Source organism: Rhinoraja longicauda, chromosome 2 (genome assembly GCF_053455715.1).
Source record: "Rhinoraja longicauda isolate Sanriku21f chromosome 2, sRhiLon1.1, whole genome shotgun sequence".
NCBI classification, from domain to species: Eukaryota; Metazoa; Chordata; class Chondrichthyes; order Rajiformes; family Arhynchobatidae; genus Rhinoraja; species Rhinoraja longicauda.
This window is the reverse complement of record NC_135954.1, coordinates 53746824-53770610: the sequence shown is the minus strand read 5'-3', so window position 1 is coordinate 53770610 and position 23787 is coordinate 53746824. Positions and strand designations below refer to the sequence as shown.

General features: G+C 41.7%; 1 protein-coding gene across 2 annotated transcripts in view; it reads left to right on the top strand.

Moving 5' to 3' along the window:
- Nucleotides 1–23787, top strand: part of LOC144604692 (cadherin-18-like) — a 581989-nt gene that overhangs the window by 173954 nt on the left and 384248 nt on the right. For both annotated transcript variants that reach the window (XM_078419341.1, XM_078419347.1), the window contains exon 2: nucleotides 5959–6103. The gene's annotated coding sequence lies outside the window, so the exon portion shown is untranslated. The remainder of the gene's footprint in view (nucleotides 1–5958; nucleotides 6104–23787) is intronic.

Below are 23787 nucleotides of genomic sequence, written 5' to 3'. Positions count from 1 at the left end.
CCAATGTTGGGGGAGTCCAGAACCAGGGGACACAGTTTAGGAATAAGGGGTAGGCCATTTAAAACAGAGATGAGGAAAAACTTTTTCAGTCAGAGAGTTGTAAATCTGTGGAATTCTCTGCCTCAGAAGGCAGTGGAGACCAATTCTCTGAATGCATTCAAGAGAGAGCACGATAGAGCCCTTAAGGATAGCAGAGTCAGGGGGTATGGGGAGAAGGCAGGAACGAGGTACTGATTGAGAATGATCAGCCATGATCACATTGAATGGTGGTGCTGGCTCGAAGGGCCGAATGGCCTACTCCTGCACTTATTGTCTATTGCCTATTGTCTAATTTGACCTCTTTCCAACACATCATTCCGTGACATTTCTGCTACCTTCGACATAATCTCATCACCAGTCACATCTTCCTATCCCCACTCCTTTCCAGTTTTCGCAGAGACCACTCCTTCCCCTACACCTTGGATCACTCATCCCATCCCACCCCACCCAAACCACTCCCTCTCCAGGTACTTTCCCCTGCAACTGCAGGAGACATAACACCTGTCTCTTCACCTCCTCCCTCACATCCACCCAGGACCGCAGCAGCCTTCCAGATGAGACAGAGATTCACATGCACATCCTCTTACCTCATCTACTGCATTTAGTGTTCCCGATGTGGCCTTTCCACTTGCTAGATCAAATTTGGACTATGTTAACAGTTTAGCTGAGCACGAGCTTGGTTCTACAAGAGCTTGGATCTCTTGGTTGCAGGAAACCAAAAACCTCGGAGAAAACCCACGCAGGTCACGGGGAGAACGTGCTAACTCCGCACAGACAAGCAACCATAGTGAGGATCGAACCCGGGTCTCGGGCACTGTAAGGCAGCAACTCTACCACTGCACCACCATGGTGACCTTACGGTGGTTTTTGACTGCTTTTTACTTTCATTAGTTTAGGAATGTTTGTTATGGAGAGGCAATAAAAGGGTTGAAATAATTTTAAAAAACAATCACTATCAATTATATGAAATAAATTAATCAAGCATCAACCTATTTTTTACGTAATCTGAATCTTATTTAAATGCAGAATGTTGCCTTTCAGACACGAGCCCTCCAAGCTGAGGTCAAGGACTTTATTGCCTTTCATCCCAGTGAGGAACGTGGGGAATCCGCTGTGGTGAATGTTTATGTTAACTTTTATGTAGTTGGGTGTCTTGTTGCTTTGTTCGTAGAATGGATGTATGGTAATTGGAATTCCACCGTACCTTAACTGACCTTGACCTTGAACCTTGGATGCAAAGTACATCTGGATTCTCTCTTTATTACACCAGTCCTTTGCTGCCTGACTCAAATAGTGAGCCCCATGGTTAAGTGGGCAATCAGTTTTGTCACATCTGACCTCCAACTTGCCTCAGACTCATGCCTTTGCACACATGCAGATGCAGTAGATGCAGTTCCCTTTCCAACCTGCCTATCGTCCATCATAATTCAGCTCATTGCATTTTGCAATGTTGCAGGAAACAACTAACTTCAATGCAATGAATATATCAATCAACCTCAATGTATGTATTGTAGCTGGGCTTCAATAGCACTATCTTAGTATTTTGTGCAGAGAATGACAGATCTTTTTCTGATGCATTTAATTACATATGAGGATATGTAGAATTTTATAATAATAATAATAATAATATAATATATTTCTTTATTTGTCCCACACCGGGGAAATTTACAGTGTTACAGCAGCAAAGTGGATAGCAAGAGAGCAAGAGATCATTCATTATAAATAAAAGATACATAAATTGTCATCAGTTTTCTGTGTGTTCTTAGCTTTTATTGTTGACTCATCTGCTGGGAGCAGTGCTGGTTGTGCAGTCACAGCAGCGGGAAGGAAGGACCTCCTATATCTCTCCTTCACGCACTTGGGGTGAAAGAGTCTGTCACTGAAGGAGATACTCAGTGCAGTGACAGTGTCCTGCATGGGGGGGGGGGAGTCATTGTTCAGCAGTGATGTTAGATTTGCCATCATCCTCCTCTCTCCCACCACCTGCACTGAGTCGAGGGGGCAACCCAGGACAGAGCTGGCCTTCCTTACCAGCTTGTCGAGTCTCTTCCCTTCCGCCGCTGAGATGCTGCTGCTCGAGCAGACCACTCCATAGAAGTACCCAGAGAATACAAACCATACTCATCAGTAACATATGATGAGCATTTGATGGCACTGGAGTTTAGAAGAATGAGGGGGGACCTCATTGAAATGTACAGAATTGTGAAAGGCTTGGATAGAGTGGATGTGCAGAAGATATTTTCACTAGTGGGAGAGTTAGTGCCACTAGTGGCATTATGCTGTGAGCTTCAAGCGAACAGGAATTTTATTGCACCCTTGTGTATATGGCAATACACTCATCAGATTCTGAATGTGAGAAACAATGCCAAACCTTCCCTCAGTCTGCACGAGAAAATTGGAAGTTTTTTCTCTTTTATCTTCTCCCAGAGGTAGCTATATTTTTTGCATCTGATGCATGCTGGATGAATGCAACATGCTCAGAGTCAAAAATGATAGGACCATAAGGTAGATGATGAATAAAGCTTAGTTATTTGCTCTACAAAGTGCACTCGCTCTAATCAAAGAGAACTCATTGCAATCTCCGCAAAATTCATCTGATCCTCACACCAGATACATTACTCTGCTGAATTGAATTGATAAATGAGCACTGTTTAATAGCAACTTTGCGCAACTTAGTAGGTCAATCAAAGGTCGCTCATTAGATATGTAAGTAAGAGTAGGTCAAGTATCTATCCCAAGCCTGCCTTGGCATTGATTATCATGGCCGCCTGGATTTATCCTCAACTCCACTCAGAGCTGAATTAATTCTCCAAACACATTTCAATTGGACTAAAAAGGAAGTTTGCCTTTCATTGACCTGAAAAATTCGAAATCGCTATTGATATTTCACAACAGAAAGAGCCTGATTCAATTTATAATTCAATAATTTAAATTTCAACAAATATTTACAAAAATAAAGATATAAACACAAGGGTCTGCAGATGCTGGTTTGCATAAAAGCCATAAGGTGAAGTAACCTATTTGGTCAGACAACATCTCCGGAGAACATGGATAGGTGATGTTTTGGATCAGAGTGAAGAAGAGTTTCAACCCGAAAGATCATTTATTCATGATCTCCAGAGATGCTGCCTGACCCGCTGAATTACTCCAGGTTTTTGGGTCCTTTTTTTGCAAAAAGGAAACTCACTTTCATTTAGTTTAAGGGCCTGTCCCACTTTAGGCAATTTTAAGGCGACTGCCGGCGACTAGGCTGTCGCCAACAGTTCGCCGGGTGTCGCGGGCATGATCGTGAGGAGTCTTCCAGGAATCGTAGTGGATCTCAGCGCGTCGCTTAGAAATCATCTGGAGTGAAATTTCTCGGTGACAGCTGGCTTGTCGCCAGGTTTCGTTGCTTATTGCGGGCGCTGTCGCCTGCTGTCCCCTGGTTTGCTAGGTTCTCTTAGATGCATTTAGAAGCATATAATATTAAAATAAGTAAAATCATTTAAAAATACCATAAAATGCTTGTGTTTATCCAATTTATTTACCGTCAGGACATTTGACAGGTAGATTGGAGGCGACAGTTTGACGCTCAGGTAAGCGTGGGAATTTCGCGATATTTATGGCCATCAGCCATTACATTTAAAGTGGGCTCCCAACCCAGATATGCTAGGGTGCGACCCGTCCTTGATTATGCTGATGATCTTGTTGAGGCAGTGTGAATTGTCGATGGAGTCAATGGAAGGGAGGTTGGTTTGCCTGATGGTCTGGGCTATCACAATTCTGCCTAGTGACAAGGAAAAACAAATGAATGGTTTATTTATGCCTTGGTGATAATGTACAGAAATTACAAGGTATGCATTCTTCCTCCACCCCCCAACTATTTAGTTCTCTCATTTTCTCTCCCTGGAAAGTCTTTCCAAAACTGTGCAGTGGTCTGATGATTTTCAGTCTATTTTGAAGCCAAACCAGTTTGCTATCGATTCGGAATGATGAATAAAGAATGGTGGTGGGGAGAGAGAGGTTGTTAGGTGGCCTGAATTTTTGTTCTTTGGGCTCTACGGTAAAATAAAATCAATTGGAATAAAAATTGAGGTTTATTTTCGAGCAACATGGTGCAACTGTTAGTAGTTCCTGCTTCAACCTCTTGATACCAGGACATATTGGCCCAGATAGTAATCCCGTTTGTTGGAACGAAATGTACACGGTAATGCCAGCTTGTTGCACTCTGCTTCTGAAATTCATTCCACATGACTTCAATAGATTAAACTTCAAAGTGTGGACTAACAAGGAGTGCAGGTTATGAGTTTAAAGGCAATGGGAAACATCTCCATCCCCTCGTGACCCTTTGAATTATAAATACTGTTAATATATGAGACCCTGTAAATGAATCTGTGTCGGTTCACACATTGTAAATGTGCTCGTTGTAAATGTATTACAGTTGACAATGGAGGAGAATTTAGTGTTGGCTGCAGTAAGTAACGATTCTGTATGTTATAATTTCAGAAGGAAAGCCGAGGCATAACACCAAAAGTGATGGTACAGGATAACACTGTTCTTAGGTTCTTTATTCTCCCAGAATTAAATTGAACAAAATCTCTGCATTTCTTAGTGAAAAAAGGCCTGGATAGAGTAAATGTGGACAGGATATTTCCACTGATGGGGAAAGTCTAGGACCAGAGGCCATAGCCTCAGAATAAAAGGGATGCATCTTTAGAAAGGAGACGAGGAGGAATTTCTTTAGACAGGGGGTGGTGAACAGAGATTGATAAATTTGTGATTAGCATGGGTGTCAGGGGTTATGGGAATAAGGCAGAAGAATGGGGTTGAGAGCGAAAGATAGATCTGCCATGTTTATATGGTGCAGTAGATTTTATTGGGCCGAATGGCCGAATTCTGCTGCTACAACTTATGAAGTTATGCTTTCCTTTTAGTTTGATTTAACTAACAGAATGAAAATTGGCATTAGAGTGTAAGGAAGATTCCACTGGTCTTGGAGAAGTAATGATCATGGATCAGCAGTCCGTAATGCAGCAGATGGCTTGTGCATTGAAACATTTATAAGTTTTAAAATCTGCTGTATAAATTAACATTTTTGTTGCTGTTTCCACCACTGTAAGAAGTCAAAAATACCCCCCACATAATTACTGCCCGGTAAAAGCTTTTCATCGTACCTCGGTACACTTGACAATAAACAAAACTAAATTTTTACCGAAGCCAATTAATCTACAAACCTGTTCGTCGCTGAAGTGTGGGAGGAGTCCATAGCACCCAGGGAAGACATGCCCATTCACAGGGCAAACTTCGTACAGATATCACCCATACTCGGATTAAAATTGGGTCTCTGGTGCTGTAAGGCTGTAATTCTACCGCTGTGCCACGAAGCCGCCCTTCAGAATAATAAGCGGTGATTTCTGATGCTGGGTGGTTTCTGATTCACCCAGCATCAGAAACCTCGGTGCTGGGGCTTATGATCAACTCAGTGTGACCCTTTGAACTGTGTTGGGATTTGTAGTTATAGTTGTGATTAAGCTGTGCATGGTTCCTGCGTGACTGGTGAATGTGTCTGGCAGTCAGAGGACAGCTGCTTTCAACAAGGTAGTGACTGGAATATCAGTGGTGAAAGCATGATAAGTCTATCAAAGTCTTTCTTTGAGCTTTGCCATTCTGTTAATGTCAATTTTTGCTTGTTAAAGTTGAAACCTTGTAATTCAAACAATGTTTTTCATGACTTAACTTTTTATAAAGGAAGTCAGTTTTAATGCTTCTTGATTTATGACTACACATTAAAAATTAAGGTTCTGCATGGTAATTCTATTTAAATGATGCTGTAATGAAGATATCATGCCAATGTACTACAGGGTGTTAATTTTTTTAACTGTTTGCATGATAACCTTATGAGAGAAGTCATCTAACAATATAATTCTTCTAATTTATTAGGCATGCATGAAAGGAACCCATGGTAAACGTCGCAGATGTGTGCTCTGAAGATGTGTTCTGCTGGAGGATGTCACACCTTTGGCAAGATTGACAAGTTCACATTTGTGTATCACTGAGGAGTTTCCTTGACACCTTCTCCAGGATCGTAAGTCACCTGTCCCCTGTCTTCTCAGTGGCCCATATCTCTTTATTGGCAACAGTATGCTGAGACACCTAATCATTACAAGTCATTTATCTTGAATGAAATACTTTTTATTGTAAACCAGCATCTGCAGTTCCTTGTTTCTGCATTGTATTAATTTACTCGTGATAGAATATCAGAGAATGTTTACAGAGGAACAAAATAGGTTGCTGACTCTTTGGCTCAAGAAAATGATGTTTGAATTTTATTTATAGACAATAGACAATAGGCAATAGGTGCAGGAGTAGGCCATTTGGCCCTTCGAGCCAGCACCACCATTCAATGTGATCATGGCTGATCATTCTCAATTAGTACCCCCGTTCCTGCCTTCTCCCCATACCCCCTGACTCCACTATCCTTAAGCACTCTCTTGAATGAATTCAGAGAATTGGCCTCCACTGCCTTCTGAGGCAGAGAATTCCACAGATTTACAACTCTCTGACTGAAAAGGTTTTTCCTCATCTCTGTTCTAAAAGGCCTACCCCTTATTCTTAAACTGTGGCCCCTGGTTCTGGACTCCTCCAACATTGGGAACATGTTTCCTGCCTCTAACGTGTCCAACCCCTTAATAATCATATGTTTCGATAAGAACCCCTCTCATCCTTCTAAATTCCAGTGTATATAAGCCTAGTCGCTCCAGTCTTTCAACATATGACAGTTCCGCCATTCCGGGAATTAACCTAGTAAACCTACGCTGCGCGCCCTCAATAGCAAGAATATCCTTCCTCAAATTTGGAGACCAAAGCTGCACACAGTACTCCAGGTGCAGTGTCACTAGGGCCCTGTACAACTGCAGAAGGACCTCTTTGCTCTGATACTCAACTCCTCTTGTTATGAAGGCCAACATTCCGTTTATACATTTAGTCCAGCTAATGTGAAGCTCACTCTGGTTCTGTGCTATAACTGATTAGGTATCAAAAGATAGTGCAAATATGTTTTGCGCAATGCCTATGTAGGCAGTGACTCTTACTGTTTGGGGAGGCACGGTGGCGCAGCAGCAGAGTTGTTGCCTTACAGCTCTTGCAGTACCGGAGACCCGGGTTCAATCCCGACCACAGGTGCTGTTTGTATGGAGTTTGTACATTCTCCCAGTGACCACGTAGGCTTTCTCCAAGATCTTCAGTTTCCTACAACACTCCAAAGACGTACAGGTATGTAGGTAAATTGGCTTAGTAAAAATGTAGATTGTACCTTGTTTGTGTAGGATAGTGTTAATGTGCGGGGATCGCTGGTCGGTGCGGACTCGGTGGGCGGAAGGGCCTGTTTCCGCGCTGTATGTCTAAACTAAACTAAACTAACTTTTCATGCATGGTGCACAGACTGCATCATCTGAGTATTTCCATTCTGGAAATGTCCAGGGGTTTTATGCTGTGTTCTGTGCATTATTCGAGTCAAGTACAGATAAGGGTTTAAAGGTTCTTTGATTATAAAAACCAAGAAGCTAAAATCTTCATTGGAGGGGAAAAAAATTGAAGATGCTTAAATTGCAGAATCCTGGGAATTTACTTGAAGTGATGAGGTACAAATGTATTTATCATTTGGATTTGGAGACTACTGTTCTAAATTTCATTCAAAATTTACAGCATTAGACAGGGCGGCACGGTAGCGCAGCGGTAGAGTTGCTGCTTTACAGCGAATGCAGCGCCGGAGACTCAGGTTCGATCCTGACTACGGGTGCTGTACTGTAAGGAGTTTGTACGTTCTCCCCGTGACCTGCGTGGGTTTTCTCCGAGATCTTCGGTTTCCTCCAAAGACGTACAGGTATGTACGTTAATTGGCTGGGTAAATGTAAAAAAAATTGTCCCTAGTGGGTGTAGGATAGTGTTAATGTACGGGGATCGCTGGATGGCACGGACTTGGAGGGCCGAAAAGGCCTGTTTCCGGATGTATATATGATATGATATGATATGATATGATAAGTAGTTATTCCCCCCCAAAATACTCATGGACATAATCTGGAATACTACATTTTTATGTTACTACCTTGCAGAATGAGAAATGGCTATAATTTTATCTTGGTGGGGGGGAGGGGGAGGGAAGTTTAAAAAAAACTTGCATGTGCTGGAAAAATGAAATTAAAACAGAAAACACCAGAAACATTGTGCAGCATCTGTGGAAAGAGAAACACTGTTAATATGTCAAGTTGGAAGCCTGACCAGCTCAATCGTCCTATTCATGGTTTATCTCATGAATAACCAGATATTTTCTTCAAATATTTTCTTCAAGAAAACTATGCTTCAGATTTTGCTAAAATGCCTTTTCCTTGTGCTTTTCATTTTTCTAAATTATTTTAATTACTTACTGTTCTGTCCTGAAAAAATATTTCTTCAGACTACCAGGCTATTTTCTCGCTCCTCGCATGTTAAAAGGCAAAATATTAATAATAGAACAGTCTTTATTCATGAAACAAAATTCATTGTAAATATATATTTTTCGTACTTTCGTACATTATGTTTTTGGAAATACGTAAAGACAATGGAGAACATTAATGAGTACAAAAATGGCTATGAAATAATCTGAAATGCTGGCCCATAAATTATCCAACATGTGATCTGAAATGCATTCCCTGTAAGTATGATGAATTCAACATGGTGTTATATAAATATTTGAAGTGAAATTAGGAAACCTTTTCTTATTTAGTGTCATGTTGTTGTCGAATTGCAACATGGAAGGGCAGAGAGGTGTTGCTGGAGAGAAATAACTCATTAACATGTTGCAATATCACATTAAATGGTACTAATATTGGTGGAGAAAGGAGGAGAGGAAATGGTTAATGCCTTTTAATTGGCAGCGGATTGTCACAGATTATGACTAAATGGCCACCTGGATATGTATGTGATCAAAGGCATCCTCTTCACCCCTCACAGCTGTAGGTTTCTGGGCTTGAATGCTAATCTGCCAGGCTACACCTCAAGCTGTAATTGCTGTACAAATCCACACGGAGTTTGCTTCTCTACACTGCTCTTACACTGCTTCTCTACACTGCTCTTATTCCAATGACTTTCTCTTTTCCAGATATTGCCTTCCTTATTCGTGTTCTTTATGCTTCTGCCTATAAAGCTCACAATCCTGTATTCTATTGTAACCACTTTGTTGCATACTTCCAAAGTATTATGTGCATGTACCCCCAGAGCTGCATGGTGTTGTACCACTTTAGAATTGTGTCCCCTAATTATTGTTTGTTCTTATTCTTTCCACCCAAATTTAACTCTTTATTCGGCATTAAAAAGTTCATCTGCCATCTGTCCAATCACATTTCAGAAGAGTTTGAAAAGGCTGTTTTTACATGGAGGGTGGGAGGTTTTGGGGTGACCTTTTAGTTTAGTTTAGAGATACAGCGTGGCAACAGGCCCTTCGGCCCACCAAGTCCACGCCGACCTGCGATAGCTGCCGTCTTGCACTCTCCTACACGCAATAGGGACAATGTACAGTTATACCAAGCTAATTAACCTACAAACCTGTACGTCTTTGGAGCGTGGGAGGAAACCAGAAGACAATACATGATTGCAATTGAGCCAGCCACAGTGTACAGATACATTATAAAGGGAAGAACATGAATAATGTTTAGTGCAAGATAAAGCCAGTAAAGTCCAATCAAAAATAGTCTTTGCTTACACCCATGTGCATCAACATCTTTCTCCATTCGTCGCATGTTAATTTTCTAAATACATTCTGCTAAAATCTTACACACCTAAAATCTAAAATTTAGATGCACAGAGTTTCTTGTCCAGAGTATGGGAATCGAGGACCAGAGGACATAGATTCAAGGTGAAGTGGAAAAGATTTAATAGGAATCTGAGGGGTAATTTTTTACACAAAGGGTGGTGGGTGTATGAAACAAGCTGCCAGAGGATATAATGAGGCTGGGATTACCCCAACGTTGAAGAAACAGTTAGACGGCTACATGGATACGACAAGTTTGGAGGGATATGAACCAAGCGCAGGCAGGTGGGACTAGTGTAGCTGGGACATGTTGGCCGGTGTGGGCAAGTTGGGCCGAAGGGCCTGTTTTCACACTGTATCACTCTATAGCTCTATGACTCTATCTATGACATGGATAGCGAAATCTACAAATGTTATCTCCACTAAACTGGAGGCCACTCAGCTGAAGTTTAAAGAGTAGAAGCGATTGAACAAAGCAAGTAGAAGGAAGCTACTAAACCAAGATTGAATTCACAATTTAAAAAAAGATGGTAAAAAGGATGGAACTTTCCATGATGTAGATTTCTAGTGATACCATTCACAATAGCCAAGTAATTCTGGCTGAAGTATATTGTAATTTTGTTCATGTTTCCTGTAGGAGTAGCTTTAAATCGCTTGCAGCAAGAGAATTGGGTTTTTTTAAACAAGCTTTAGTAAATGTAACCTCAAATGAGCTTCTCATGATTGAGCATTTTAGCCTTTGTACCATGATATGTCTTCAAGTCTTCTAATTTTGCAGGTCATCCCCAATGTTGAGGCAGTCAGTAAGGGGAAATAAATAGGGAATTCATCCTTGACCTTTGAGTGGTGTTGTGCAGCATACTTTGGTTGAAATCCTATTCTGCTGACAATCAAAGGAAGTACAAGTAGTGCAAATTGCACTTACACTATTTTTTTCAAACTGCATTTCGATTTGGGTGGCTTTTCAGTTTTCACAACTCAGGTCTTCATGCACAGATCATTCAGATTTAATTGTGAGCAATTATGTTTAAAGAGAAAAAAATTAACTTCTGAAATGTTCACATACATTCTTAAAAGAAAACATTCTATATGGCAAGATATGCTATACATAAGTAAAATTCATACATTTTGAATATCTCTTTTCCATTATGCAGGATAAGATTGCATAATTCTTAGGTATTGTATGGTGCTGCATAATGGCTGTAGGAATTTTACCATCAGAAACATTCACTTGAATGCATATAAGATCTCTGAAACAACATTACATGAAATCAATATTAACACCAGCAAAAGTCTGAGAAAAAATGAGGACTTTCAACCTTTAACGTAGCGCTGAAATCAGAATTAGGGGCTCCATATCCTTTTCAGCTGACTTGTCCTTGTATTTTGGCGTATAATTGAATTACTAAACTATCTCCAAGATGCCCACAACATTCAATTAGCCATGAATGTAAGTCTGTGATCAAGTCTTTGGCTTCAGATAAAATAATTGCTTCTTTATGATACATCTTTTCTAAGGTTTCATCCAACAATTGGCAACAACATTTTGAGCTTCAGATTGGTTTCTATTGAAATTCATTCAAAGTAACTAAAGTAACTGCCACATGCTGGTGAGAGTAGGAATAGGAAGATAAGAGTGGAATTCTCTGCCTCAGAAGGCAGTGGAGGCCACTTTACTGAATGTTTTCAAGAGGGAGTTAGATATAGCTCTTGGGGCTAACGGAATCAAGGAATATAGGGAGAAAGCAGGAACGGGGTACTGATTTTGGATGATCAGCTATGATCATATTGAATGGCTCGAAGGGCTGAATGGCCTACTCCTGCACCTATTTTCTACCTATTTTCACGGATTCATAATTTTGGACCATTGGGACTTCTTCTGGCTTAGAGGTGACCAGTGCAAGAGGGATGGGTAGTTTCTGAATTGGAAAGATCAATGTCCTGGCGGGAAAGGTTTGCTGGTGTTACTTACGTTTTAAACTACATTAGCAGGGAGACGGGATCCAATGCAGGACTGATGCGAGGTAAAAGTGGAGGTAAAAGAGGAGGGGAAGTTGCTTTATTTATTTAGCAGAAATGTCATGGCAGTTGTCTGAGATGACATTACTGATGGTTCATCCAGTGAGGCTATATGGATGGACCTGAGAAATAAAAAGGGGATGATCACCTTGTTGGGAGTGTACTAAAGCCTCAGTCAGTGGGAATTATAGGAACAAATATACCAGGAGATTGCAGACACTGCAAGACCAATAGGGTTGGCAAGGGAAGGGTTTTTAACTGTCGTGATTTTAGTTTTTTAGTTTTAGAGATACAGTGCGGAAACAAGCCCTTTGGCCTGCCGAGTTCGCACAGACCAGCGATCCCTGCACATTAACACTATCCTATACACACATTAGTAACAATTTTTACACATACCAAACCAATTAATCTACAAATCTATACTTCTGGAGTGTGGGTGGAAACCGAAGATCTCAGAGAAAAAAACCCAGATTATAGTGTACCTGTGGATTCTCCTTGGGCAGAATATTATTCGTGTTGTTTATTCATGCGTGGGATTGAATTTATCCTACTTTTGTAGGATGGAAGAAATTCCATCAATTTTTGTTGAAGCAAATTGTGTTGAATCGTGTTGAAGTACTCAACAGTTTGGAGAGTGTAAATTCCTTTGTTCTCTCAATCTATTTTCTACTTTGGCTGTCTCTTGGGAGATGGTGTGTGAATTTTCAAGTTTTGAACCTCAACTTTTTAATACTTGTGTCTACACGCAATTCCTCAATTTTTGGACTCTTGCTGTCTTTCCCTTTGCTTTGTGTATTGGTTTCTGGAAGAAACTATGAGTCACTTTGATCCCCCTTTGATCTCCTAAAATAGCTGCACAGCACCATGAAGATATACCAGGTATCTTTTTATTTGAGTCTAAGAAAACTACAGTAAGCCCTAAAGACATGCAGCCTTTCTAAGTGGAAATTGTTCATTTAATTTAATTTATTGTGCAATAATAAAAACCTCAATAATTCAAGTAGCTTCTGGGGCAAAGGAAAGTAGAGTTCCCATTTTTGACTCTTTGTCTGATTTGGACAGGATTTACCATGTAGACTTTTATGATTCTCAGGAAGCTCAGCCCTAAAAATATATAACATAGTTGTGACAATTTCAAATTACTATTCTACAGTTAATAGAGCTTTCAGACACTAAGTATTTGTGATCTAAGACAGAAAAGTTGAAGATTGCAGTTCAGGAATGTGAGAAAGACTTATAAACTGACGGCAATAAAATCCTCTTCATTTTCAAGCTTTACAGCATTTTTCATTTGCCCAGAATCCAGAATATTAAACAACTCAACAATTACAATAATTAAATGCTGGAAGGATCAAAATGATACTTTTGGTTCCTGTTGCCTGATCTATTCCCTGGCCTCTAACTCAATTTTTCTACTTTCCCACTGCCTGAGGCTGATTGTATTCACCTTCTCCACACTGTTTGACTCCATTGATCTTCCTCTCATAGAGTCATACTGTGTGGAAACAGGCCCCTTGGCACAACTTGCCCACGCCGACCAACATGTCCTATTTACAATAGTCCCACCAGGGCAGCACGGTGGCACAGTGGTAGAGTTGCTGCCTTGCAGCGCTTGCAGCGCCAGAGACCCAGGTTTGATCCTGACTACGGGTGCTTTCTGTATGGAGTTTATACGTTCTCCCCGTGACATGCGTGGGTTTTCTCAGATATCTTTGGTTTCCTCCCACACTCCAAAGACGTACAGGTACGTAGGTTAATTGGCATGGTGTATGTGTAACATTGTCCTTAGTGTGTGTAGGAGTATTAATGTGTGGGGATCGCTGGTCGGCGTGGGCTCGGTGCGCCAAAGGGCCTGTCTTCATGCCATATCTCTAAAGAAAATCCTGCCTGTGTTTGGCCCATATCCCTCGAAACCTGGCCCATTCATGTACCTGTCCAAATGTTTCCTAAACATTGCGATAGTACCTGCATCAACTACTACGGCAGCAGGTCGTTTCATATACCCACCACTCTCTGTGTGAAAATGTTACCCGTCAGGTTCCCATTAAATCTTTCCCCCTCACCTTAAACCTATGTTCTCTGTTTCTCGATTCCCCTACCCTCCATCCCTAAGAATGCACTGTCTGCTTTGCAACATCTTGTCACTGCTTCAACTTAGCTCATCTATACCTGAAATCTGAAAAGTGATAAAGTTCACTTGTGTGGAATGACATGGGGGCAAGAACAGAAGGAATACTCATTTAAATGTTGGTAAAACCTTAAATCTCTCAGAATAATACATGATTTTCAGCAATTGATTATCAATTTTGCCATTGACATGGATATCCTAAAGAAAGTAACAGTTGTATATTGATGTAGTAATGCTCCATTGAATGTAAAATCATTGAGAGGAGTTCTGTACAAGGCATTTGCTTCCATAAACAAAAGAATGAATTAAAGGGCTATTATTTCCATTTGCAATGACACCATGAAATTGAGAGTAGGACATCAAAGAAAGGCAGAACTCAAGATCTGAGGATTTTATTCCATCTATTTTTTTTATATGAGAGAAAAAGTGTTGAGTCAGGGATCAGATTGGAATTGCATTAATGGACTCCAAAGAATCAAGGTTTAAGTATGGATTTTTTTGGGTTGTTTTTCTTTCTGTTGGGTTGATTTTGCCTTGCACCAAACCATGTAGAAGATACCAGTCAGAAGACGGATAACTTGGTGAAAGTGATGAGGATGACTAAACATTCTGAAGGAGGAAGAATTGAGTTTGATAATTTTGGCAGCTTAAGGGACAGTCAGTGTAACGGAATGTATGAAGGATTCAAGGATTCGCATCAATGAATGGAGAAAGCAGATGCTGAAGAGCACAGATAACTAATGGGAATAGTCAACATGGCTTTGAATGTGGGAAATTGTGAGAGTTTTTGAAGAGATCATCAGGAAGATTGATGAGGCAGAGCAGTAAGCTCCCACATGGTAGCCATGTTTGGAAGGTTGGATCGCATGGGATCCAGGGAGAGCTAGCCAAATGGGAACATCATTTGCTTGATGATAGGAAATGGAGGGTGATGGTGCAAGATTGCTATTCAGACTGGAGGCGTGTTGTTCGTGGTGCGGCACAGGGATCAGTGCTGGGCCTATTGTTGTTTGTCTTTTATTTAAACAATTTGGATTATAATGGACACAATATGTTTGGTAAATCTGACACTAAACTCGGAGGTATTGGAGACAGTAAAGAAGGCTGTGAACAATTCATATAAGTGAGAGATTGCATTTTGGGAAATCAAACCTGGGTAAGGCTTTCACATGAATATTGGGGATCTGGTGAGGAGTACAAGTGCACAGTTCCCTGGCCTTCATCAATCAGGGTAATGAGTGCTGGAGTCAGAATGTTACCCTGCAGTTATACAAGACGTCGGCAAGGGCACACTGAGTTTGGTTTTTATACCGTATTGGAGTTTATACGTTCTCCCCATGACATGCGTGGGTTTTCTCAGATATCTTTGGTTTCCTCCCACACTCCAAAGACGTACAGGTATGTAGGTTAATTGGCATAGTGTATGTGTAACATTGTCCTTAGTGTGTGTAGGAGTATTAATGTGTGGGGATCGCTGGTCGGCGTGCACTCGGTGCGCCAAAGGGCCTGTCTTCATGCCATATCTCTAAAGAAAATCCTGCCTGTGTTTGGCCCATATCCCTCGAAACCTGGCCCATTCATGTACCTGTCCAAATGTTTCCTAAACATTGCGATAGTACCTGCATCAACTACTACGGCAGCAGGTCGTTTCATATACCCACCACTCTCTGTGTGAAAATGTTACCCGTCAGGTTCCCATTAAATCTTTCCCCCTCACCTTAAACCTATGTTCTCTGTTTCTCGATTCCCCTACCCTCCATCCCTAAGAATGCACTGTCTGCTTTGCAACATCTTGTCACTGCTTCAACTTAGCTCATCTATACCTGAAATCTGAAAAGTGATAAAGTTCACTTGTGTGGAATGACATGGGGGCAAGAACAGAAGGAATACTCATTTAAATGTTGGTAAAACCTTAAATCTCTCAGAATAATACATGATTTTCAGCAATTGATTATCAATTTTGCCATTGACATGGATATCCTAAAGAAAGTAACAGTTGTATATTGATGTAGTAATGCTCCATTGAATGTAAAATCATTGAGAGGAGTTCTGTACAAGGCATTTGTTTCCATAAACAAAAGAATGAATTAAAGGGCTATTATTTCCATTTGCAATGACACCATAATGGTTTGACTGAAATTGAGAGTAGGACATCAAAGAAAGGCAGAACTCAAGATCTGAGGATTTTATTCCATCTATTTTTTTTATATGAGAGAAAAAGTGTTGAGTCAGGGATCAGATTGGAATTGCATTAATGGACTCCAAAGAATCAAGGTTTAAGTATGGATTTTTTTGGGCTGTTTTTCTTTCTGTTGGATTGATTTTGCCTTGCACCAAACCATGTAGAAGATACCAGTCAGAAGACGGATAACTTGGTGAAAGTGATGAGGATGACTAAACATTCTGAAGGAGGAAGAATTGAGTTTCATAATTTTGGCAGCTTAAGGGACAGTCAGTGTAACGGAATGTATGAAGGATTCAAGGATTCGCATCAATGAATGGAGAAAGCAGATGCTGAAGAGCACAGATAACTAATGGGAATAGTCAACATGGCTTTGAATGTGGGAAATTGTGAGAGTTTTTGAAGAGATCATCAGGAAGATTGATGAGGCAGAGCAGTAAGCTCCCACATGGTAGCCATGTTTGGAAGGTTAGATCGCATGGGATCCAGGGAGAGCTAGCCAATTGGGAACATCATTTGCTTGATGATAGGAAATGGAGGGTGATGGTGCAAGATTGCTATTCAGACTGGAGGCGTGTTGTTCGTGGTGCGGCACAGGGATCAGTGCTGGGCCTATTGTTGTTTGTCTTTTATTTAAACAATTTGGATTATAATGGACACAATAGGTTTGGTAAATCTGACACTAAACTCGGAGGTATTGGAGACAGTAAAGAAGGCTGTGAACAATTCATATAAGTGAGAGATTGCATTTTGGGAAATCAAACCTGGGTAAGGCTTTCACATGAATATTGGGGATCTGGTGAGGAGTACAAGTGCACAGTTCCCTGGCCTTCATCAATCAGGGTAATGAGTACTGGAGTCAGAATGTTACCCTGCAGTTATACAAGATGTCGGCAAGGGCACACTGAGTTTGGTTTTGGTTACACTGCAATAGGAAAGATGTCATTATACTAAAAAACGTCCAAAGAAGATTTCTGACCCTTTTTAATGGCGAGAGGTCAGGCTTTAGACTTTATTCCTTGAAGCCTTAGGAGATTGTTCTGTGACCTCACAGATGTGTATAACATCATGTGGGACATAGATAATATGAATGCAGTTTTTTTTCCATCGAAATGGGAATAAAAAAATAGAGGGCATAGTTTTCAGCTAAGAGGGGAAAGATGTAAAAGGAACTTGAAGCAAAGCTTCTTCACACAGAGTGTGGTATGTATATGGAACGAACTGCCAGAGGAAGTAGTTACAACATTTAGATGATATCTGGATAGATACATGGATAGGAACATTTTAGGGGGATACGGGCCAAACGTTGGCAAATGGAACTAACTTAGATGGGAGTCTTGGTTAGCATGGATGATGATGAGCTGAAGGGCCTATTTCTTTGTTGTATTATTCTATTAGTCCACGACTTGAAGTTTGTTGAAGAATAAGTTTTGAGGCATCTGAACTTTGAGAAGGACAGACCCATTGAATTTTGGCACCTGTTCCATCCATGCGTGTAAGTTCAGTTCAGGTTAAGGATAACTTTGTCAACAGCAGTCAAAGTGGCCATGTGATTGATATTTTGTAGGTCAGGATCTTTCCCTGCATTAGTTTGAGGTGCACGCAGCCTTGTGGAAAGGATGTCACTGAGTGTCTATGCCAAACAAACCAATTACATTTCATTCTCTCTTTTGAGAATGAACAGGGAGAAAGTGTTCTCAACTTGGAAAGTAGGCAGACCTCCTCACGATGCAGGATGCTACTGACTGCATGCAAATCATTCACCCCCTCATCATCCTCCTAGTGCGCAGTCCTGATGGTTTCATTCTTTGACATTTTATAATGCCATTTGCATCTGAGTCACCGTGGCAAACCACTTAGACAAATGCCACTTAGTAACAAATATTGGTCAATGATATGGCTCATGGCTTTAACATGGAACAATGGGCAGCACAATGGCACAGCAGTAGAGTTGCTGCCTTACAGCGCCAGAGTCCTGGGTTTGATCCTGACTACCTGTCTGCGCGGAGATTGTACGTTCTCCCTGTGATTGTGTGCATTTTCTCCGGGTGCTCCGGTTTCATAAGTCATAAGTCATAAGGAATAGGAGTAGAATTGGGTCATTAGGCCATTCGTCCCACCAAGTCTACACCGCCATTCAATCATGCCTGACCTATCTCTCCCTCCTAACCCCATTTTCCTGCCTTCTTCCCATAACCTCTGACGCCTGTACTAATCAAGAATCTTTCTATCTCTGCCTTAAAAATATCCATTGACTTGGCCTCCACAGCCTCTGTTTCCTCGCACCTTCCAAAGACGTGCAAGTTTGTAAGTTAGTTGGCTTCTGTAAATTGCCCCTAATGTGCAGGATGAAAAAGTGGGATAACAGAAAACTAGTATACCGGTGATCGGTTGTCGACACGGACTCGTGGGCTGAAGGGCCTGTTTCCACACTGTATCTCTAAAACGAAAGAACTAAAAACTATAAAAATGAAAACTAAATTGGAACTGAAGAAGGGTCATGACCTGAAACATCACCTAATCCATGTTCTCCAGAGATGCTCTCTGACATGCTGAGTTACCCCAGCACTTTGTATCTTTTTTTGTTAAACCATCATCTGCAGTTCCTTGTTTCTATACACAAAAAGCCTCCCTGAGTTGGAGTCCAACTACATGAGTTGGAATGCAGCACGTAGTAGAAGGACAGGACCAAGAGAAGAATAATGTGGAGGAAGAAATGAAGGAGAGCTTGAAGGAAGAGTTCATAAGTTAGAGGAGCAGAATTAGGTCATTCGGCCCATCGAGTCTACTCCGCCATTCGAATCATGGCTGATCTTTCTTTCACTCTCAGCCCCAATCTCCTGCCTTCTCCCCCTGATACTAATCAAGAATCTATCTCTGCCTTAAAAATATCCATTGATTTGGACTCTGCAGCAGTCTGTGGCAATGAATTCCACAGATTCGCCACCCTCTGACTAAAGTAATTCCTCCTCATCTCCTTTCTAAAGGTACGTCCCTTTATTCTGAAGCCTCTGGTCCTTGATTCTCCCACTAGTGGATACATCCTCTCCACATCCAGGCTTTTTCCTGATCAGTAAATTGGGAAGAAACATGGATTGTCTCTTTATCATTTGGTCATCCATGATCATGATGTGAAGACATAATACATAAAACCCAATTCCACATTTGCCAGCATTGATTGGTCACAGCATAAATGTAAGCACTTAACGAATGCATCAGGATTGTCACGTTTATCTTTGCAGGCTGTGCAGTACAGTGCCCATTCCCTTGTGAGGTGCTGAAGGCTTCTAAACGTACTCTCTTACCACGTTAGCTGAAGGGAAGTTAATTACTTGCTTCACATTGATAATTTAATTTATTTCATTTGTTTTTCTCATTTCATCTCTGCACATATAGGGTCTGCTCACTAATGCCTGCTATCTCCCGGTCTGGTAGGGGGGAGTAGGAAGAAGCAGCAGAAGGAGGAGCACATTAATCATGGGATGACAGTCAAATCTTTTATCTCCATGCCCAAGGTTAGAAGAGTTTGTTATTTTTGTCTGTCCTGCAGCGTATTTCCTCCAGCAATCGAGCTGAAAATTAACTGCGCACTAGTGCATTTCTGTCACGGTTCAAAGCACTCAAGCTATTTAACGGTCCATTAATGAGGTTCTAAACATGGATGTTATTAAAAATGTTTAATGGTGATTCTCCCACTTGGGCTTGGCATAACAGAAACAAGACAAGATGACAGCAAATTCCCCTTCCTGAACTCTTTGACCTGCTTTAAAGGAAGAAGGGAATATTTTACACTTTAAATTGGGAACGACCTGGCCAGCAGGCCCAGCTCGCTGACAGCACAGACGGATGGCGGAGAACCGCCCGCCGTTGTCCGTGGATCGCTCGCCACAGACCGACGACGGAGGACCTTTTGGTGGGTGCATGGAACAAGCTGCCAGAAGAGATAGTTGAGGCAGAGACTATTCCAACATTTAAGAAACAGTTAGACAGGTACATGGATAGGACAGGTTTGGAGGGGTAAGGGGCAAACGTGGGCAGGAAGGACCAGTGTAACTGGACATGTTGGATGAGCCAGTGTGGGCAAGTTGGGCCGAAGGGCCTGTTTCCACACTATATCGCTCTATGGCTCTATGACTCTGACTGGTAAGACTGGTGGGCTCCGCTCGCATACTGAGGACTCCGAACTCCGGCCCGAGCCACCGGCACTGACGAGAACCACGCCGCCAAGATTGGGAGGGACATTGGAACATCAAGGTTGGAGTCCCTGGGGGCCAAGGTGGATGAGCCGTGTCGCGGAGAACAGCTTTGGGGTCTGCCGAGAACAAGAGGGACCGGTGGGGTTGTAGTGGGGGGGAACGGACAAAGATGGAACCAACAATATTTAAGGGTATTTTTGTAACTTTGTCGATGATTTGTAGCGTCTCTTTTCTGTAATGTGTGGACGAAAATCAAAGAATTTCATTGTACCTTCACGGTACATGTGACAATAAAGTATATATCTATCTATCCCTGTGCCATATTCTCCTTCAATCTGGAATTAATGTATGGAATTGGAATTAACTTGATGTTTGGGAAAAGAATAATATCATTAGTCACATGTTTGCCAAGTTCCCAAACTAGGAATCTATTCTTGTTGCAGAATGGCAGGGTTAATGTTAATTATTTTACATCTACCTGCAGACATGCAATCTTGTTTTCCTTGAACTAAATGAACTTTACTCAACCTGTACGTAAGTAGAAACTTTGCCAGGCTTATCAGCCATTTGCACCCTGTATTGGTGTTCTTGCTCTGAAACAGTCAGACTCAGGAAAAGTCTGACTCCAACTCAAAAAGGTTCCGACCTGAAAAGTCACCTATTCTTTTTCCCCTGAGATGCTGCCTGATCTGCTGAGTCACTCCAGCATTTTTGTGTCTTATCTTCTTGCTCCATTGTTATTTTCTCTAGGCTTTGACATCTGTTTTCTAGCCTGGGCTCCTCTGCTATGCAGTTAAAAGGCTTTCTCTTCACCACAAACTAACCTGGTGGCAATGAAAGTTTGAGCAGAAACATTTACAATCAGATTCATAACTGGAGCATTTTTTGACTTGGGCTTACAGTGTCAGATGGTAAAATTGAACCAGCTGTCATGAAAAGGGGATTCGATACAACACGTGCTCTCACCTCTGAAACAAATTATACACTGATGCACTCACTCAAGATCTAACGCTGATTTGACTGTCATGCCATGATTAATCTGACAGAAGATTAAACAAGGGTGAGGAAACTATACACACAAATAATGTCATAATGTAAGAGTTATGCCATAATCATGAGGAGAGTGAATAAACATTAATGTGACAAACTGATAGACAGAGAAGACATACAATGAAAATTAGACAAAATAGAAGTTACATGAAAAAAACACATTTTTTTTCCTCCACGATCTTGCTTTTTTTTTAACAAATTTATATATTTCCTTTTCAGAATACTCTGGCAATGATCAAATTCTTCCCAAATCAACTATACTCAGTATATTACAGGATAAGAATTCCCATCACGGAAATATTCATATCCCTTTTGCAGTCGAATGAATTATTTCATTTTCCACATTAGTCATTCTTGTCACCTTTATATGACTGTAAATTTGATGATAATTGCCGCTCAATTGTCGGCAGTTTTACGATGTGGTTTTTATCCATTAGAGCCTTAGTAGGAGCTCCCTAGACACATTTCAACCAGGACTTGCACATCTGTTCGAGACCCAAGCTATCATCCTTCAAGAATGTAGGAAAGGAGAACATGGAAACAGATAATTAAATAATACTTATGGAACCCTCTGAGCTTATGGTTGGACCAAGATCAAAACCACTATCAACACAAATTATCAGGACAGTTTGGCGATGAAACAAGTGTGGTGTTGCCTAAATTTTGCCCACATGTTCATCCACCTAATCAGAAGGTCACGATGTTAATCCTTGGTGATTTTATGGCATATAAAAAATTTTAAAAAACATTTATTTTTTTATAGCGCTTTTCCAGATGCTCAAAGACGCTTTACAAAAACAGTCAAGACATAAAAACAAACAAACGAACTGTCCTGACGGAGAAGCGGCGAACAAATAGCGCCAGCGTCCTCTCACGTCAGGGTCCGGCAGTAGACAATAAAGAACACAAGACACACAATTACAATTTTTAACACAAACAGCCATCACAGTGATTGCTCCAGGCACACCCTCACTGTGATGGAAGGCAAAGAAAAGTCTTATCTCCTCCTCATTCTTCTCCCGTGGTGCCACGAGGCGATCGAGGCTCCCGACTTTTGAAGCCCCCACCGGGCGATGGAAAGTCCCAGGGCCGAGCCAAGCAGGCCGATGAAGGTCCTGAGCCTCCACCGGGCGATGGAAGGTGCCGCGGTCAGGCCACGCAGGGCGATGAGGGGCCTGCGAGCGGGTCAATCAAACCTCGCGCATCGGGGCGGTCGAAGCTGCTACGGCTGGAGCTCCCGAAAGCCGGTCGCCAGCCAGGGACCAGCGAACACCCGATGTTGCGGTCTGCAGGGCCCACGGCCGAAGCCTCCGAGATGGTAAGTCCAGGCCCTGCGACTGGAGTCTTCAAGGTCGATCCCAGCTGGAGGCCGCCGACTCCACGGTGTTAGGCCGTAGCGCGAACGGAGACATAACACGGTAAAGGTCGCATCTCCGTTGAGGAGGAGATTGGAAAAAAAGGTTTCCCCCACCCCCCCACCACCCCCCACATATACAGAGTTAAAAATAACTCAAAAGAAACATTTAAACGATAACAAAGACAAAAACAAAAAAAAAGACAGAGAGACTGCCGGTGAGCCGCAGCTGCAGAACACAGCCACGCCCCCCATATTGAAATTGTTCTGAAATCATTTCAAATGTACAATAAAAGGGTCCTGACCATTTTTTTTTAAAGATCTGGAGTGGAGTTGGAGGGCGTCAGCTACTGGGAAAGGATAGGCAGGCAAGGATGTTACTCCTTGGAGGGCAATAGGCTGCAGGGTGATCTTATAGAGGTGTATAAAATTAAGAGGGGAATTGATATGATGAATCCTCAGAGTTTTTTTTACCTGGGGTAGGGGCATCAAGAACCAGAAGGCATAGGTTTAAAACGAGAGAGGAAATATTTCACAAGAACCTGAGGGGCAACGTTTTCACACAGCTGGTGTTGGATAGGCGGAAAGGGCTGCCAGAGGAAGCAGTTGAGGCAGGTACATTAACAACATGTACAAAGAAGAAATTGAGGCAAGTACATGGATAGGAAAGGTTTAGAGGGATAAGGGGCAAGCTTAGATGGGACTAGCGGGGATGAGTGAGGCTGGAAGGCTTGTTTCCATGCTCTGTGATTCTATGTTTATGCAAAATACATGACCAACAACATGAGACACACAGCATGCAAGTTCTGAATAGATTTTTAGATTTTTTTTTTAGATTTAGAGATACAGCGCGGAAACAGGCCCTTCGGCCCACCGAGTCCGTGCCGCACAGCGATCCCCACACACTAACACTATCCTACACACACTAGGGACAATTTTTTTAATATATTACCCAGTCAATTAACCTACATACCTGTACGTCTTTGGAGTGTGGGAGGAAACTGAAGATCTCGGAGAAAACCCACGCAGGTCACGGGGAGAACGTACAAACTCCGT